Source organism: Schistocerca serialis, chromosome 2 (assembly GCF_023864345.2).
Source record: "Schistocerca serialis cubense isolate TAMUIC-IGC-003099 chromosome 2, iqSchSeri2.2, whole genome shotgun sequence".
Lineage (NCBI taxonomy): Eukaryota > Metazoa > Arthropoda > Insecta > Orthoptera > Acrididae > Schistocerca > Schistocerca serialis.
The window spans coordinates 832322613-832341634 of NC_064639.1; positions in this window are offsets into that span (position 1 = coordinate 832322613).

A 19022-nucleotide genomic window follows, 5' to 3' on the forward strand; every position below is an offset into this window, starting at 1 on the left:
ATTTAACGTGATGATACCAACCTACATACAGCTTAAAGTTACAGGTTTCCGCTACAGCATTTCTGCTGGTGTGATTGGAGTTCTTTTATAATGAGTTACATTTGTAGCTATCGATTTCTGAACACTGGACGAAACAACACCAGAATGTGATTCCAGCAGAACTATTTACTTGGTATAGTAACTGGGTCCATAGAGTCGTGAAATGCTGATGTACCGAAAAATCTTGCGCATGAGTATTTGCCAAGGAGGTATGAAAACAATTTGTACATCATTATTAACCACAACGTGAGGCGCTATCTTAAAACAACTCTTCAGATTCATCCGTTCCATATCTTATAATTTGGTGTGTCTCTTTGTCATTGTAGTGTTTTCAAGAGCAGCAATAAAGTTTCGCAAATCACGTGCTAGGGTCCTCTGATAAGACTGGTAAAAAAAGAGAGAAAAAAGTTTTGTTTCGCAAACAACTCATCTTACTTCTCGATGAAGTCTCATTTGAGGGATATGCACTTCATCCAGCGATTCTCTATCTTTTTCATCCCGTCGGGAAAATAACTTCTGTTAAACTCTGCCAAATACTCGTTGACTGCGACTATAACTTCCTCATTTGATGAAAATTTCTTCCCAGTAAAACAAAATTTCAGGTTTGAGAACAGGAAGAATTCATAAGAAGCTAAGTTTGGTGTATGGGGAGGATGAAGAACCAATTCAAAACCCAATCCATTCACTTTGACCATTGTTACCGCTGCTGTGTGGTATGGTGAATTATTCTGGTGAAGAGTAATTTTTGCGTAGCAACCTTGGTCTTTTTTTTAGCCAATGCAAGTTTTAAACGATCTATCGATGAAGCATAGTAGTGTCCAGTTATGGTTCTGCCATTTCCAAGTAATTTATGAGGAGTTTTCCTTGGGAATCCCAGAAAACAGTGACCATCACCTTACCACTTGACAAATTGGTCTTTGCCTTTTTAGGTGCCTTGTCACCAGCCTCAGTCTATTGTTTTGGCTACCGTTTTGACTCAGGTGTGTGATGGACTCAGGTTCCGTCAAAAGTCACAAATCGGTGCAAAAAATATTGAAGATTGAGATTAAACATCGCCAGATGTTGTACTGAAATGTTGTGCCGAGTGCGCTTTTGGCCCAATGTGAGGAACCGGGCACCCAACTAGCATTCTGGCCTGTTCTCCGTGCAGGGAATTATGCACTCGCTCAGTTGAGATCACTACAGTCTCAGCGATGTTACGAATTTTTATCCGGCGTCTTGCATTACCACATCATGGACGGTCAGAACGCGCTTCGTCTTCGGTGGTCGCCCACACACGTTTAACTTCATTAATCCAACAGTTAATGGTCTTAAATGATGGTGCAGAGTCCGCGTGAACTTAAGCCAATTATGTTTCGATTTGTGTGGCAGTCCAACCATTCAGTTGAAAAGTTTTAATAACAGCACGAAACTCTTGTTTTCTTCGTTTTCAATCGCAGTCGATGCACTGACTAACTCAGAAGCCTTCAACAGTGAACTGTACGCTGTACATTATTGAAATTCCTTCGAGGATCCTTGGAATAACCAAGTTTACCAACCATGAAGACGCAACAAAAACTTAGCAGATTTATCAAACCACCTCTAAATAAAACGAGATTATGGTGATACTATTATTTAACTCTAAAATTAAAATTAATACCTGTTGGCCACTGACAGGCGAATATAGCAGTATGACGATCCTTACTAAGGAACCTGTTTTTGCCTTGAGGCAATGTGGTGTGGGCGAGAAAGTACCACGAAAGACGAATGGTAGAAATCTGTACATGCTGATGTTTCTGTTTAGAAAACTAAGGCCATAACGACAAAACTGGAGACACTGAATGTGAAATTTCACGTTTTTACAGTGAAACGAAGATTAGGACTGCAAATGCCATCGACGGGGTCATTACAGACGGAAGGGTCAGGGTTGGGAAGGAACGGGGAAGGCCGGCCGAAGTGGCCGTGCGGTTAAAGGCGCTGCAGTCTGGAACCGCAAGACCGCTACGGTCGCAGGTTCGAATCCTGCCTCGGGCATGGCTGTTTGTGATGTCCTTAGGTTAGTTAGGTTTAACTAGTTCTAAGTTCTAGGGGACTAATGACCTCAGCAGTCGAGTCCCATAGTGCTCAGAGCCATTTGAACCATTTGAACGGGGAAGGAAATCGGTAGTGGTGCTTTTAATGGAACCATTCTGGCTATTGACTTTAAGCGATTTAGAGGAACTACGAATAACTTATTTGTACAGATAACTCCACCGATAAAATACCGAAAGATGTTCAGGGCTATTACTTGAGTATTTTGGCATAGCCCAAGTGACCCGTAGTCTCCATTTGCTCGTTACAGACTAACTGCATGTCGTTTCATTCCTTACCTCAGTTTATCTTCGTGTCTGTATTGCTCTGTAAGTATCTGCGCAGCAGTGCAGATATAAGCAGCACGCGCTGTGTGTCTTGTTTGAAAACAAACTTGTCGTATTGCTTCACAGTATTTGACAACAGTAATATAATCGTTGCACCCTCAAACTTGCGCGTTTAGTACTGCTCGGATTTGTCTAGTATTTAGTTTTCTGGCAGTAGTAGTTGTGCGTTAACGGATGTACACAGCAGTATAAACAGGTTTAGAGCTGAAGAGCTGGCCGATGTTCGTCTCATGTACGGGTTCACTGTATGACATAGAAGAACGACTGGAGATCGCTACGGTGAGCTGTCCCCACAGCGATGACAGCTGCGTCACAGTGTTACATTACATTGTGTTCCACGTTGTACGTTTTAGTGAATGTATATTTCAGGATATTTTGCAGTTGTGAAGATATTTTCTCGGGAACTAAGGCAACTTCGTCGACAAACCAAACAAATCTTAATTACATTACTACTCTGCAATGAGCCACCTGAGACCCCGGTTTCTTTTCAGTACAATATTTCGAAAATGTTCCCGAATAACCTCCGAAATTTTGTCGTTGAAGACACGGTTCACACTCTGCTCAATAGGGCCAGGTAAGCTCAACACTGACACTTCAGTTATGTACCATCCAACCTATATCCTACATGTCGCTTTAGCCCGTGAATACTATTCATGGAATCATCTACTGAACATGTAGATGAGTGTAATTACCCTTCGAGCGTCCGCAGGTCCTCTGAATGGAACGGTTCCTAAAGCTCTCTTACTTCTCATGTTTTACTATATTGGAAGGTACTTGGGATAGTGACATTGCAGCATGTTTTCATTTCGTACGAAGTTGTGGTGCAGATAAATGTTTGAAATTATAGGCAAGAATTACGAAGCCAAAAATAAGAATATTAAAAAAAAACAAGCATAGTGATATAATTTTAAAAAGTAAATATATTATTTTTACAGTATAAGGGTAATACGAAAGTATCATAATTACTTGAAAGGTGAACTGATAATGTTTATGATCTTATAATAATCAAAATTTGCACGTTATTGTTACATAGTTAATAATGAGAAAATTTAAAATTTTAGAAGATAGTCTGCTTTACAGTGACAATAGTGAATACCTTCTTATCACGGTTCTATTAACTTTTTAAATTATGTCAGTAAGCTCCTTTTGTTTGATATTCTTATTTCTGGCTTTGAAATTCCTGTGTATAATTTCAAATTTTTATTCGAATCGCGACTGTTTAACACGTCACCACGGAATGAAACAAAATCTTGCTGTAACAAAATCTTGCTACTCCAAGCGTCACCCAATAAAGTAATGAAAATTGTAGAAAAATTCAGATGCTCGCCCTAATTTTCCAGTATCAACACTATTAAGAGCTTTACGAGCTGAAGTACTGCTAAATGCTTGATTATAGATTTGTTAAAGGACGTCTTCTAAACAACATGTGCTGCACTTAACAATATTTAATACTCAAACCAGTATTCGGACGCATAACCCGTCGTTAGAGGTATCTGATACAGAGAACAACAAACATTTGTATGTACGTCGATATCTACGACCTTGCAATTGTCATGATAATGAGCGTATGGCATTGGTGGCTGGGAGACCCCTCGCGGGGCGGTTCGGCCGCCGCTCCACAAGTTCTTTAACGCCACTACGGCGACATGCGAGTGAATGAGGATGAAATGATAATGAAAGACACACAACACCCAGTCATCTCGAGGCAGAGAAAATCCCCGACCCCTCCGGGAATCGAACCCGGGACCCCGTGCGCGGGAAGCGAGAACGCTACCGCAAGGCCAACAACCGCGGACACAATTGTGATAATAACAGTAGATACATGTCCACTTATACAGGGTGGTACAAAAGTCGCGACAATTATGGTAAACCAGAACTCCACCGACAAACTTTTCAGAGGTGGCAGTATGGAGCAAAAGTCGAAAAAAAAAGTAAGCGTGAGCTCTAAAATGTATACCTTACAATTTATCAGCACTTGTTCATCTTCACTACTGCCTAACGCATCTTATCTCTCGAACAAGTAATCATAACTCTTAAGGTATGCATTTTAGAGCCCATGTTTACTGCAAATTTTATTCTCTGAAAGTTTGTCGGTTCTCTCTATTTGTCCTAGGGGACATTACTTTTGAATTACCCTATATACCTCTAAATCAGAAACATGTGTGTCAGTTATAAATTCTTCGTGATGTTCAACTCGATGTTCATCTAGACAAAAAATACTGTATGGATACCCTGGACCCGATTATAACTAGGTCTGTGTAATTGTGAAAGCACACGAAATCCGTCCTTCCTCACAGTGCGCAGGTTGTCACATATGCTGTCATATGACATTTCTAGGTCACGCTGGATATAGGTGTCATATAATGTAAACATGCAAAAGACCGTGAAATTTCACCGTTTAAGGTTTGACAACACTAACGTAAGCAACAATCTGTTAACTGTGTGATAGGACGGATTACAACCCCTATCATATTAACATAGACATGGTTATAATTGAGTTAAAGGTATCCACATGGTCGTTTGGTTTCCAGATGAACATCGAGCTGAACGCCACAAAGAATCTATAATTGACGAGCTTTGGCATAGTATCTAAAAGAAAGTGTATGATAAATTTCTTTTATTTCCGTCTGTGATGGAAAAATTTTTTGTCCTTAGACCACCGGTTTCGGTCATCGATGACCATGTCAGAACTGCTGAAAAATTGGGAAAAAACCAAATACAACTAGTTGACAGCGTACATCTAAAATAATAAAATAAGTCATAATTAAAAGTATTGTATTGTATTATATGTTAACCGGGGACCTAGAAACAACGGAAAGGCTCCGTCCCCGCTGCAGCCACAGTGATCCACAACCCCACGACGACTACAGCAGCCCACTTCACACCTCCGTCGCCCCACACCGAACCACTCTTCCAGAGTTATTGCAGCCAACAGTGTGCTTACCTTATATGAAAAACGTTACTGACCGAATAGGCAAACACCTTCGCCGCGTTGGGTTGCAGCCTGCCTTCTATAGTGGTCGTAGGATCCAGGACGGGCTAGGCTCCACTAAGGACACAGTGGATGCATTACACACTGCAGGCGTTTACAAGGTGGAATGCGAATGTGGAGAGGCATACACCGGCGAGACTGGTAAGCCAATAGCAACGCGCATTCGGGAACACGAGCGTTATATTCGTCTAGGGCAACACAACAAATGCGCAGTGGCAGAACATCAGCAAGACTGCGTAAAAGAAATAAAATTCAGCGAAGTCTGTGTGTTGGCCAAGCAGCCAATTATGACGAAACGCAAAATCAGAGAGGCCATACTGAAACACCCTAACAACATGAACAGGGAGGATGGACTCAGGCTTGCCCCATCTGGGCTGCAAGCAATCAGAGCCCAACAGACCGCACTGTCAACACGAGGCACGAGCACTATCGGAGAGTAACTGCCGCCGCGCGGCCGACGTCCAGCAGTTGGTAAACAGTAGCAAACTTCTCATTCGACGGTGACCACCAATCATGGTACATAACACAAGAGCCAATAGACAAAAGAGGTCACGTTCTCCTTCCACCGCAATAACCTATTAAAAATAAAGTTCCCTCTCCTTCTTCCTTAAGTGACCAATGAAACTAACTACCTTTTTAAAATTATGACGTAATGGCATGCGCAGTGAACACTAACAACAAAATATAAAGGGCACTGCATAGATAGAACGCACCATTAGACCCAAAAGAAGGCCGCTGCAATCGTGGCCGAAACGTTGGTTTTTCTCCAGCAGCAGTAGTTTTTACATTATGACGCGGTACTACAGCCAGAAAACTTTTATGTCGAATTATTGCCTCGTTCAGTATGCAAATTTCAAGAAAGGTGATCAACAGGACGCGAGTGTTTGGGTTGTCAGCCAAGGACGCACTACAGCCCACAACACCCCGCCCTCGGTCCACAGAACGCGTGCGTCTCCGGACGCGAGTTCCCAAAGCAATCCATACGTGTGCCAAGGTCACGCACACAGGCCGAGCTTACAGTACGGGCGTCACCGACGCCTTGCAATCTGTCTATGCGGACAACAGCGTGTATGCTCCTAAGTATGTGCTGGGGTCGCCTATTCTTCATTGGCATCTCAGGAGATCTCCCATAGCCTGTACTCTTACACAGAGGTTACAAAACTCGTGTTGGACCTCCTTTTGCCGGACATAGTACAGCATCTTGACGTAACAGGGACTCAACAAGTCGTTGGAAGTCGCCTGTAGAAATATTGAGCCACGCCGCCTCTATAGTTATCGATAATTTCGAACGTGTTGCCGGTGCAGGATTTTGTAAATGAACTGACTTCTCCATTATGTTCGATAAGCGTTCGATGGGCTTAATGTCATCTGGGTTGCCAAACCTTTCGCTCTAACTGTCCAGAATATTCTAAAAACCAGTCGCGAGCAATTCTAGTCTGGTGAAATGGCGCACCACTGCTTGGGAACACAAAGTCCATGAATGGCTGCAAATGGTCTCCAGGTAACCAATCAAACATAACCATTTCCAGTCAATGAACGGTTCAGTTGGACCAGAGACGCCAGTCCATTTCACTTAAACACAGCCCACACCGTTGTGTAGCCACAACCAGCCTGCACAGGAAACAGTTTCTGTTGTTGCTGAGCACCAGTAATGCAATAATTTTTAAATGAACACAAACCCATTTGAGTATTGTTGCTTATTTAATTGGGACGTAGGTTTCGGCCTTTTATGCCATTTTCAAGTGATTGAGTTTATGTCATTAACAAAAATGGTTCAAATGGCTCTGAGCACTATGGGACTTAACATCAATGGTCATCAGTCCCCTAGAACTTAGAACTACTTAAACCTAACTAACCTAAGGACATCACACAACACCCAGCCATCACGAGGCAGAGAAAATCCCTTACCCCGCCGGGAATCGATCCCCGGGAACCCGTGCGTGGGAAGCGAGAACGCTACCGCACGACCACGAGATGCGGGCTATGTCATTAACATATGAAGGGCTTATTTCAATAGTGGTACAAATCCACTTTTGTTCATATTGAGATACGGAGTCCTAAAGTTAAATGAGCGCTGAAAAATCTGCAGTTGAGGTACAGGAATACTCAAGCATATGGCTTCTTGCCAGAGATGAACCTTTATTTCTGTTTGGCTCATTCATTTGAGAAGCATTATAGACAGAGAACTGGAGGTAATGGACTTGTAGCATTATTGAAATAAGCCCTTCATATATTACAGGACATCGAGCTCAAAATTGGCCATAAATTAAGAGCCAATATTTTTCTTAATTTATGGCCAATTTTGAGACTGATGTCCTGCAATATATGTTAATAACATAAACTCAATCACTTAAAAATGGCATAAAAGGCCGAAACCTAGGTCGTAATTAAATAAACAACGATGCAGTCAAAAGGCGGTATGTTCATTTAAAAACCTTGCACAGTGCCTCGTCGACAACTTGGGTCCATGGTTCAAATGGTTCTGAGCACTATGGGACTTAACTGCTGTGGTCATCAGTCCCCTAGATCTTAGAACTACTTAAACCTAACTAACCTAAGGAAAACACACACATCCATGCCGCAGGCAGGATTCGAACCTGCGACCGTAGCGGTCGCGCGGTTCCAGACTGTAGCGCCTAGAACCGCTCGGCCATGGGTCCATGGCTTCGTTCGGTCTGCACCGCACTCGAACCCTATTATCAGCTCTTACCAACTGGAATCAGAAATCATCTGCCCAGGCCACAATTTTCCAGTCGTCTAGGTTCCAACCACTATGCTCGCAAGCCCAGGACACGGGCTGCAGAGGAAGTCGTGCTTTTACCAAAGGCGCTCACGTCGATCGTCTGTTGCATAGGCTATTAACATCGAATTTTGCCGCACTATCCTAACGGATACGTCCGTCGTACGTCCCACATTGATTTCTGCGGCTGTTTCACGCATTGTTTCTTGTCTGTCAGCACTGACAACTCTACGCAAACACCGCTACTTTCGGTCGTTAAGCGAAAGTCTTCGGCCATTGAGATGTCCGTAATGAGAGACAGAGCCTGAAATTTGATACTTTACGCACATAGTTGACACTGTGTACGTAGAGATTACCTACAGATTTTTGAAATTGAATGTCCCAAGCGTCTAGTTCCAACTAGCTTTCAAAGTCTATTAATTCACACGGTTAAGACATAATGAAGTAGGGAACCAGAATGAGATTTTCACTCTGCAGCGGAGTGTGCGCTGATATGAAACTTCCTGGCAGATTAAAACTGTGTGCCCGACCGAGACTCGAACTCGGGACCTTTGCCTTTCGCGGGCAAGTGCTCTACCATCTGAGCTACCGAAGCACGACTCACGCCCGGGACCTTTGCCTTTCGCGGGCAAGTGCTCTACCATCTGAGCTACCGAAGCACGACTCACGCCCGGTACTCACAGCTTTACTTCTGCCAGTATCTCGTCTCCTACCTTCCACTTGCCCGCGAAAGGCAAAGGTCCCGAGTTCGAGTCTCGGTCGGGCACACAGTTTTAATCTGCCAGGAAGTTTCAAGTAGGGAACCGTTTCAAATAACTCACCTGAATACAAATGACATGTCCGTGAATGTACTGCTCTTTTATACCTTGTGTACGCGATACTAAGCCATCTGTATGTGTACATACCGCTATCCCATGAATCTTTCACCTTAGTTTATATTGACAATTAATAGAACAGTGCAGTCACATAAATAGTTTACAACTTATTAATCATTTCGTACAACATCGTACGCTCCACAATTAAAGTCGAATTTCAGTATTGTCTACGAACACGTACAGAGTTTTCCAAACCTTTAGAGTCGAAGCTAATTGTAAACGGAGTGCTTTCAGATAAGGAACTAAGGCCCAGAAATAAATATTTAGTTTTCTCAACTCCATTGCAGCTAGTCATATTAATTTGTATAAACTAATTATCGAAGATTCTATGAGTGTGAAACCATTGGATTTCATACGTTACGTGAAAGAAACTTGATAATAAAGAATATCTCTTCTGCCGTTCATCTGCGCAACTAAAGGCATATATAGCAAGTGACACGGGAGGCCTTCTGCTCCCGTTGGGAAAAAAAATATATTCGCTAACCGAAATCGCTTCCTGCCCCGCCAAACAGGCATGAATTCAATATGAATCTGAGGAAAGCCAGACCTTGTCATTGATGTTGACAGTGACTTGTAGCAGTTGTACCTAGGACATACGTCATGAAATCTCTAAACTCTCCCGTCATTCAGTATGAGACTAACGTGAAGTGCCCTGTCTTCTGCCGCCGCTGTGGCCGAGTGGTTCTAGGCGCTTCAGTCCGGAACGGCACTGCTGCTACGGCCTCAGGTTCTAATCCTGCCTCGGGCATGGATGTGTGTGATGTCCTTAGGTTAGGTTTAAGTAGTTCAAACGTCTAGGGGACTGATGACCTCCGATGTTAAGTCTCATAGTGCTTAGAGCCATTTGAACCATTTTGGACCCTGTCTCCTCCCTCCACACAGTTTTGACTTTAACGGAAGTGGTAAAATTAAATTTCTTTGTGTCTCGGCTGCAGGTTTACATTAACGACGCAATATAGAAGGTACAATACTTACAGCAGTACAACATTTTTCTTTCTTTTTTTTCATGAAATGTTTCGTAGAAATGCTAACGCAAATGCCACTCATTATTACAGAAATGGCTTTTGTTACTCTTTGTAGATACTCAAATTGAAGTTATTCTTTTGTGAGAACTTCACTTACTTTTACTTGGTAAAGTATCTAATATGTCTACTCCATACAGGTAAAATAATGGCGACAGGAAGGGAATCCGACTACACTCTATTACTAACATTGCAAATCCAGATGAACATGTCAACTTCGTGGAGATACGGGATAAAGACCGGGAAACAGAACAAGAATCGAGGTAAGATGGATGGAGTTCTTCGTGGATAATAACGAATAGTCGCAAATATTTTCTACAGAATATTTTGCTGAAATCACTGTTTATCGATCATCCAATTAACAGAAGTTCCCGCAGTATTTTCACCCTATTACAAATAATGACAGTTCTTCAACATCCAGCGTCAAATACTTCGTATAGCAGACTGTATTCTTTTATGGAGAATAGCTTCCTTCGAGGGCTAAATAAGAACTACCTTCGTTAGACAAACAAGAACTGAAGATTTTCTTGACACATATTGCAGAACTCATTACGCAACTTTTTTCTTACTTTTTTATTATTACAATAAAGCGCAACGAGCCTGCTGTCAGTGCAACAGCCATCTTCTCGCAGTCAGTGGCCGTAGACTAAACCACCGCGATGACAGGCACTTCAGAAATACGCGTCAGATGAGAAAGACGGCACCACGTTTTTAAGCAAACGCTTAGTTTCCGCGTGAAACAAAGAAAGAAACACATCTTTCTCGTTATATTAAGCATCATTGCCGTAAAATTATAGCGATATTAATAAGAGCAGCCAGCCGGTGTGGCCGAGCGGTTCTAGGCGCTTCAGTCTGGAGCCGCGCGACCACTACGGTTCCGCAGTAATACAATCACAACCAATTTCCACTAGTGGAACAGTTTCGCCAGCCACTAGTTCTTGCTTGCACGAAACATACGATTCTTCAGCATTATCAACTGACGAAGCTTTAATAATACTACATTCTTTCACATCACCCAAAATAAAACTGCAAGGAGTGGGCCGTTGTGGGAAATAAAGCTCAGTTTCGACGTATTTCTTGAGAGATTGCACTTAATGATACTGTCACGTAGAAGGTGTAATTAGATGAATCACCAGCACTAACTTCACTTAACAAAGGTTTATTCAGCACTTGCACATACAAGAGCGCGAAGCGACCTATCTCCGGCCAGAACACATACGGTAAGTATACAGCTACAGACCATTCCAGTACAATGATTCTTGACATTTGTGGATACTTCTAGAATGTACTCGAACCAAATGCAGAAATTTAAATTCTACACTTTAGGTGAGTTTTGAAGTCACGACCCTCCATGCAGCGGTCTAGTATCAGAACCAATACACCACCGTGACTGCGATACTCAGCTTCTTCTGAGACATTGCTCCCTCCTTAAGAGAACAGCGTCTCGGTGTTATGTCGTCCTAGTCCGGGAAAGTATCATCGGTCCTGCATACTGCGACTCCCGATGACTGATGTTCGCCTTGGCGGTGGTCTTCTTAGAACTTCCCTTGCCGCTACGTTCTTCGTTACCTTTCCGCTTGTTGCCTGTCGCTGGAGCTTCGAATTTATCCTGGGTTGCAGAATCCTTATAGAGTTTCATTCGAAGGACGTGGACCGTATCTCTGATCTTTCGTCGTCTTGTGTCAGGGTCGAAATCTTCAACTTCATAAGTAACAACAGAAAAACTGTTTTACAACCTTATAAGGTCCAAAGTAGCGCCTGAGGAGCTTCTCAGAGAGACGAGCCTTCCGAACAGGAGTGAAGATCCAGACGAGGTCACCAGGCTGGTAGACAACAGAATATAGAAACGAAAATTTTACAGTTCAGGTGAGTTTTGAACTCACAACCCTCCATGCAACAGAAGAATTACATAATATTGTGACAATCAACGAGGTTTAGTGATTATGACCACTACACCACGATGACTGTGCTACTAACAAGGGAACATCCGCATCGCACCCCCCTCAGATTTAGTTATAAGTTGGCACAGTGGAGAGGCCTTGAAAAACTGAACACCGATCAATCGAGAAAACAGGAAGAAGTTGTGTGGAACTATGAAAAAATAAGCAAAATATACAAACTGGGTCGTCCATGCGTAAGATAGGCAATGTGAGGCGAGGAGTGCCGTGGTCCCGTGGCTAGCGTGAACATCTGCGGAACGAGAGGTCATTGGTTCACATCTGCCCTCGACTGAAAATGTTCCTTTCTTTATTTTTGCAAAGTTATGATCTGTCCGTTCGTTCATTGACGTCTCTGTTCACTGTAATAATTTTAGTGGCTGTGTTTTGCGACCGCACCGCAAAACCGTGTGATTAGTTGACGAAAGGACGTGCCTCTCCAATGGGAACCGAAAACATTTGATCGCAAGGTCATAGGTCAACCGATTCCTCCACAGGAAAACACGTCTGATATTTTGTATACGACACTGGTGACAGCATGTGCGTCACATGACAGGAATATGTTGTCGACCCACCTAACTAGTACACTTGGCGAATGGGTGAAAAGATTCTTCTACCTTGCCCGATTTAGGTTTTCTTGTGGATGTAATAATCACTCCAAAAAAAGTGATGAAAACACAAGAGTTTTTCACATAAACTGAAAATAAAAAGTTAAAATTTTCAGTCGAGGGCAGATTTGAACCAAGGACCTCTCGTTCCACAACTGTTCACGCTAACCATGGGACCACGGCGCTTCTCACTTCACATTACACTTAATGTTACCTATCTTACGCATGGACGACCCAGTTTGTATATTTTGCTTATTTTTTCATAGTTCCACACAACTTCTTCCTGTTTTCTCGATTGATCTGTGTTCAGTTTTTCAAGGCCTATCCACTGTGCCAACTTATAACAAAATCTGAGGGGGGTGCGATGGGGATGTTCCCTTGTAAGCTTTTCCCGCAACAATATTACGTAATTCCTCTGCGATAAAAAAAGGAAAAAAAAACGTTATTGAGAACAATTAAGTTTAATTATAACTCAAATGTAGTATTATTGCATTCACGTCAGTTATTCAAACGAAGGAGATGTTATGTCCTAGCCAGTAATGCCACCCGAGCCTGCTGCCAAAAGGTTGGCAGCATCAAAGTCCGGACGCCGTCCGCATAAGCAGCGCCAGCGATACAGGAAATCGCCGCAAGTCTGCGCGCGCCACCGCTGGCTTCTGGCTTCTTAAGCGCTGGAGTCGCGAGCGCTAGGACAGTTCTGTATTCGCCGCTCAGTTGTATACTCGCCACCGAATTGTGTACTTGCTAGTCATTTGTGTGTTCATCGCAGCAGAGTCGTTGTTTGTCGTCAGCCGACGTTGACCTAGCCGCTCCGACTCGAACTAGACAGATCTCTGTAGACACGGAGCTCACTACTGTGTTTCTGTATCTTCTTTAATAAAGATAAGTACCGACTTTTATTTAATCAGAGTGTTTGGGTTTTCATCTTTCTGTTCACTGTTCCAGCGGACCGGTCGGCCCGCTATTAAAAGTGTGGCGGTGACTTCGTAAGCCATTTCTACAGCCAAGTGTTTGTCGCTACGAACACCGCCACAAAAGGAGATATAGTTGGTGTCCTCATTGAGGTCGTTGTAATGGCCGAGGCTATGTAGAACTTTCTACGTAGCCGTAACAGAAGTCCAAGAGTTGAGCAGTGCCGCTGAAATTCAATGCATGTCGATCTTTGCCATACCAGCGAGGCACTGGTAGCGAGGGTTATGACCAGTAATTGTTGTTGGTAATAAAGTTTACTTTGAAAAGGACAATTTTTAAATGTTTTGTAATTGAATACTATAACCGGAAACTCTAATTGACCATGTTCGATAAACCGTATAAAACCTATTCTTAACGGCGCATTTTTAAGACCTTTCAGTTTTCTTGTGGTTATAACCTATTATACATTTGCAGAAGCAGGAGGAGGAATATTTTTGATTTCTCAGACACAATATTGCTTGTTCTCTATCTAACGGATCCTGTAGACCAGGGGTTCCCAGACGGTGGTACGCGTAATGCTGCTGATATGCAACGTCATTTAACGTGGTACGCGTGCAAATAAACAAAGCATGTATCGTTATTCTCTTACGTAACTTCATTTTTAAAGTAAAATGATGGTGTAATACAGATTGATAAAAGTGGAATATGTATAATGTTTAAGAAAGTGGATATACCGCAGAATCTTTGTTTGGTACCATATGTAGGACACAGGAATGTCTGATTGTATCCTCCCCACCGCTTTCATCATTAGTCGTCGCTGCCTTCACCTGGAACGATTCAGCTCGTTTTGACGTTGGCAATACTTTGATCGGGTCTCGTGGTCGTTATTCGGAAGTTTTCGTGACCCTTCGCAACTGCTGCTTACTTATGCGGTATTCCAATGTGAGACGTTGCAGTAGTCACTGTAAAGCTTTGTTAGGCATTACCTTAAATGTCATCGTAATACGAAGCTAACTTACGTCTGGAACCAGAGTGTACGTATTACAGCGAGCTGAATCTTGACTACTATAATGTGATGTGAAGTTTAACTTGGCTGTGTGACTTTTACGTTAATAGTAGGGAGATGGGAGTGCTGGCGCAATTTTGATATAAAATTGATATGCAATTTAATTAAATTGATCAATTATTTACCCCTCAACCACGCCCCCCATCCCCCTCTCGCGAATGACTTCATGTGTTTTTCTCAGCCTGCACGTGGTTCCCAGTCCCTCCCCCCTCCACTCCCACCGTTCCCTCTCCCCCTCCCCACCTACCCTATTGGCAGAAATTTCGAATTTTGATGGGAATTTCTTTGTCCCAGGCCTGTGCTGATGTCCCACCCCACTCCTCACCTGGGAATTGGCGGGAAATTAAAGATGGTGGTGCCCGTTCTGGGACTCGAACCCTGATCCTCTTGGATGTAAAGCCCAAGTGCACTCCCCCCCAACATATGGAAACTGCCCAGATGCAGGGGAAGATGGAAAACTGAAGATCTGTCCTAATTGCGTAATTAGTCATAAAGATTGGGTCTAATTACACAACTACACGCATAATGCTACACAAGGACTATCCAAAATCCCAATACAGCTCAAAAATATACAACACCATGCAACTGGTCTTATTCTACTGGGAAAAAAATTTCACAGTACGACCCAGAACTAGTGGCAGATGCACTCAAACTATATCCTACAGGAGTCCGCAGCTCGTGGTCTCGCGGTCGCGTTCTCACTTCCAGAGGGCGGGGTCCCAGGTTCGATTCCCGACAGGGTTAGAAATTTTCACCTGCCTCTAGATGACTGGGTGTTTGTGCTCTCCTCACCATTTCACTATCATTCATCAAAGTGGCGAGATTGGACTGAGCAAAGGGTGGGAATTTGTTGTTGTTGTTGTGGTCTTCAGTCCTGAGACTGGCTCGATGCAGCTCTCCATGCTACTCTATCCTGTGCATGCTTCTTCATCTCCCACTACCTACTGCAGCCTACATCCTTCTGACTCTACTTAGTGTATTCATCTCTTGTTCTCCCTCTACGATTTTTACCCTCCACGCTGCCCTCCAATACTAAATTGGTGATCCCTCGATGTCTCAGAACATGCCCTACCAACCGATCCCTTCTTCTAGTCAAGTTGTGCCACAAGCTCCTCTTCTCCCCAATTTTATTCAATACCTCCTCATTAGTTATGTGATCTACCCATCTAATCTTCAGCATTCTTCTGTAGCACCACATTTCGTAAGCTTCTATTGTCTTCTTGTCTAAACTATTTATCGTCCGTGTTTCACTTCCATACATGGCAACACTCCATACAAATACTTTCAGAAACGCCTTCCTGACATTTAAATCTATACTCGATGTTAACAAATTTTTCTTCTTCAGATTCGCTTCCCTTGCCACTGCCAGTCTACATTTTGTATCCTCTCTACTTCGACCATCATCAGTTATTTTGCTCCCCAAATAGCAAAATTCCTTTACTACTTTAAGTGTTTCATTTCCTAATCTAATTCCCCCAGCATCACCCGACTTAATTCGACTACATTCCATTATCCTCGTTTTGCTTTTGTTGATGTTCATCTTATATCGTCCTTTCAAGACACTGTCCATTCCATTCAACTGCTCTTCCAAGACCTTTGCTGTCTCTCACAGAATTACAATGTCATCGGCGAACCTCAAAGTTTTTATTTCTTCTCCATGGATTTTAATACCTACTCCGATCTTTTCTTTTGTTTCCTTTACTGCTTGCTCAGTATACAGATTGAATAACATCGGGGAGAGGCTACAATGAAGTCTCACTCCCTTCCCAACCACTGCTTCCCTTTGATACCCCTCGACTCTTGTATGGGTGCTGATAACTGCGCAGTTGAGCTCCCAGCAAACCAAACATCATCATCATCATCTATCCTAAACCTACAAGATGGCAGGAAAACGGTTGGGGTGTAAGGTACTATCTTCAATTGTCGTACTGATTTTCAAATATATTCAACTGACAGGATCCTAGTGTTGGACAGAGAGGAATTTAATAAGTGTAAGCATGCAGCTGAGAACTGTATCTGTATCTGTTTGACTCCAGAGTTCGCTACAGATGCCTGCTTGACAATCACCTTGTAGCTCAGGTAATTGAAGGCAATACAAGCTGGAGCACGTGGCCAGTGTTTGATGTTACTTGCACAGATCACAGATCTGCGTAAAGTTTTGTCGACTGTACTGGAGGAAGACCATATCCAGCAGACTATCATTCACTAGAGAAGGTTCCTGTGTTGGTCCTTCATAAGCAGTTTAATACATTGATTTTCGGTTGTAACACATCCAGGCAGTATATAACTACAGTTTTGAACATCGCCATGCACTTTGTTTTTCTACAATAACTTCGAGGTCTGTTCCAGCTGCTAAACCAATATTAACATCTTTGAATCGTCTGGCTCTCACAGAAAGCTGACCATCGTATGTTGTAAAGTATGCTGGTTCCACAACACACAGAAATATAACACAGAAGCGATGTTTTTCATTGACTTAAATGTGGAAGACATCGCAACATATGGAAACCTGAAGAGTTTGCAGTATTGTACATCGTTTCCAAAAGCTATCCGAAGGTGATGACCCGTACAGTTAGTCTCATCTTCCATAGCAATGGGGTAGTAAATGTCTCGGTGTTCCGTTTCGACGAGCATTGTTTCCTCATTTTGCAGTCATGTGCATGATTACTGTTCCAGTGTTGACCATCGCCGGAAGCTGCCGCTCACAACATGCACGACGCAGTAGAAATAAAAAGAGGTATTGTTATCTTATTGGTGAAAAAAATAACAAATGTGGAGGGCATCACAGCATATGGAAATAGGATGAATCTGCAGCATTGAGGAACGCTTCCAAACAACTGTCTGACCTCTACATTTAATGCCATGCTCCACAGTGACAAGTAGCAGATATCCAGTGTTCTGCCAAGGCTCCCTCCATGTTCACCCAGTGGTGTCAGTCAATCGTTATAGGATAATCAACACTGTACCAGTGGACAGATGAGATGGGAAAGACAGTGTAGATATGGGGCCATATACAATAATACACACTGCAGTTCATAGCACAATCAATTCTAGCAATTTTGCCAGTTGTTCTGTAATTTCAACGCCAGCCAATGACACAGCACAGTGCTTCCCTATTTCAGTAGCATCACTAAATTACCTCTCCACTACTTTGCATGTACCTTATACTAGATTTCGAATGCAGCTAGATAACTGTGCAGTACATACATTCGACCATATACACTAAAATATACAACACAGTGTCCTATACTGTTGCAATTAGGTTATCTACATATTTCCAGCTAATCAATGTGGAATTTACGATTACGACTGGCCATCTGTCCCTATGAGGATGGGCGTCACAAAGTATTCTCGCATCCGTAGGATAAAGTCGGATATTGACAGATTCCTCCCACTTATCCTTGACCAGTCCTCCCTGCAGTACCAATCTTACCTATGGCACTCATGCAAAGCACAAGATCTCTCCAGTTGCACGCATGTTGAGGAGGGTACCACCTCTTATCAGTGTACGGAAGATATGAGAGTGCTGCAATAATACAGGGTGTTACAAAAAGGTACGGCCAAACTTTCAGGAAACATTCCTCACACACAAATAAAGAAAAGATGTTATGTGGACATGTGTCCGGAAACGCTTAATTTCCATGTTAGAGCTCATTTTAGTTTCGTCAGTATGTACTGTACTTCCTCGATTCACCGCCAGTTGGCCCAATTGAAGCAAGGTAATGTTGACTTCGGTGCTTGCGTTGACATGCGACTCATTGCTCTACAGTACTAGCAGCAAGCACATCAGTACGTAGCATCAATAGGTTAGTGTTCATTGCGAACGTGGTTTTGCAGTCAGTCCAATGTTTACAAATTCGGAGTTGGCAGATGCCCATTTGATGTATGGATTAGCACGGGGCAATAGCCGTGGCGCGGTACGTTTGTATCGAGACAGATTTCCAGAACGAAGGTGTCCCTACAGGAAGACGTTAGAAGCAATTGATCGGCGTCTTAGGGAGCACGGAACGTTCCAGCCTATGACTCGCGACTGGGGAAGACCTAGAACGACGAGGACACCTGCAATGGACGAGGCAATTCTTTGTGCAGTTGACGATAACCCTAATGTCAGCGTCAGGGAAGTAGTTGCTGTACAAGGTAACGTTGACCACGTCACTGTATGGAGAGTGCTACGGGAGAACCAGTTGTTTCCGTACCATGTACAGCGTGTGCAGGCACTATCAGCAGCTGATTGGCCTCCACGGGTACACTTCTGCGAATGGTTCATCCAACAATGTGTCAATCCTCATTTCAGTGCAAATGTTCTCTTTATGGATGAGGCTTCATTCCAACGTGATCAAATTGTAAATTTTCACAATCAACATGCGTGGGCTGACGAGCATCTGCACGCAATTGTGCAATCACGTCATCAACACAGATTTTCTGTGAACGTTTA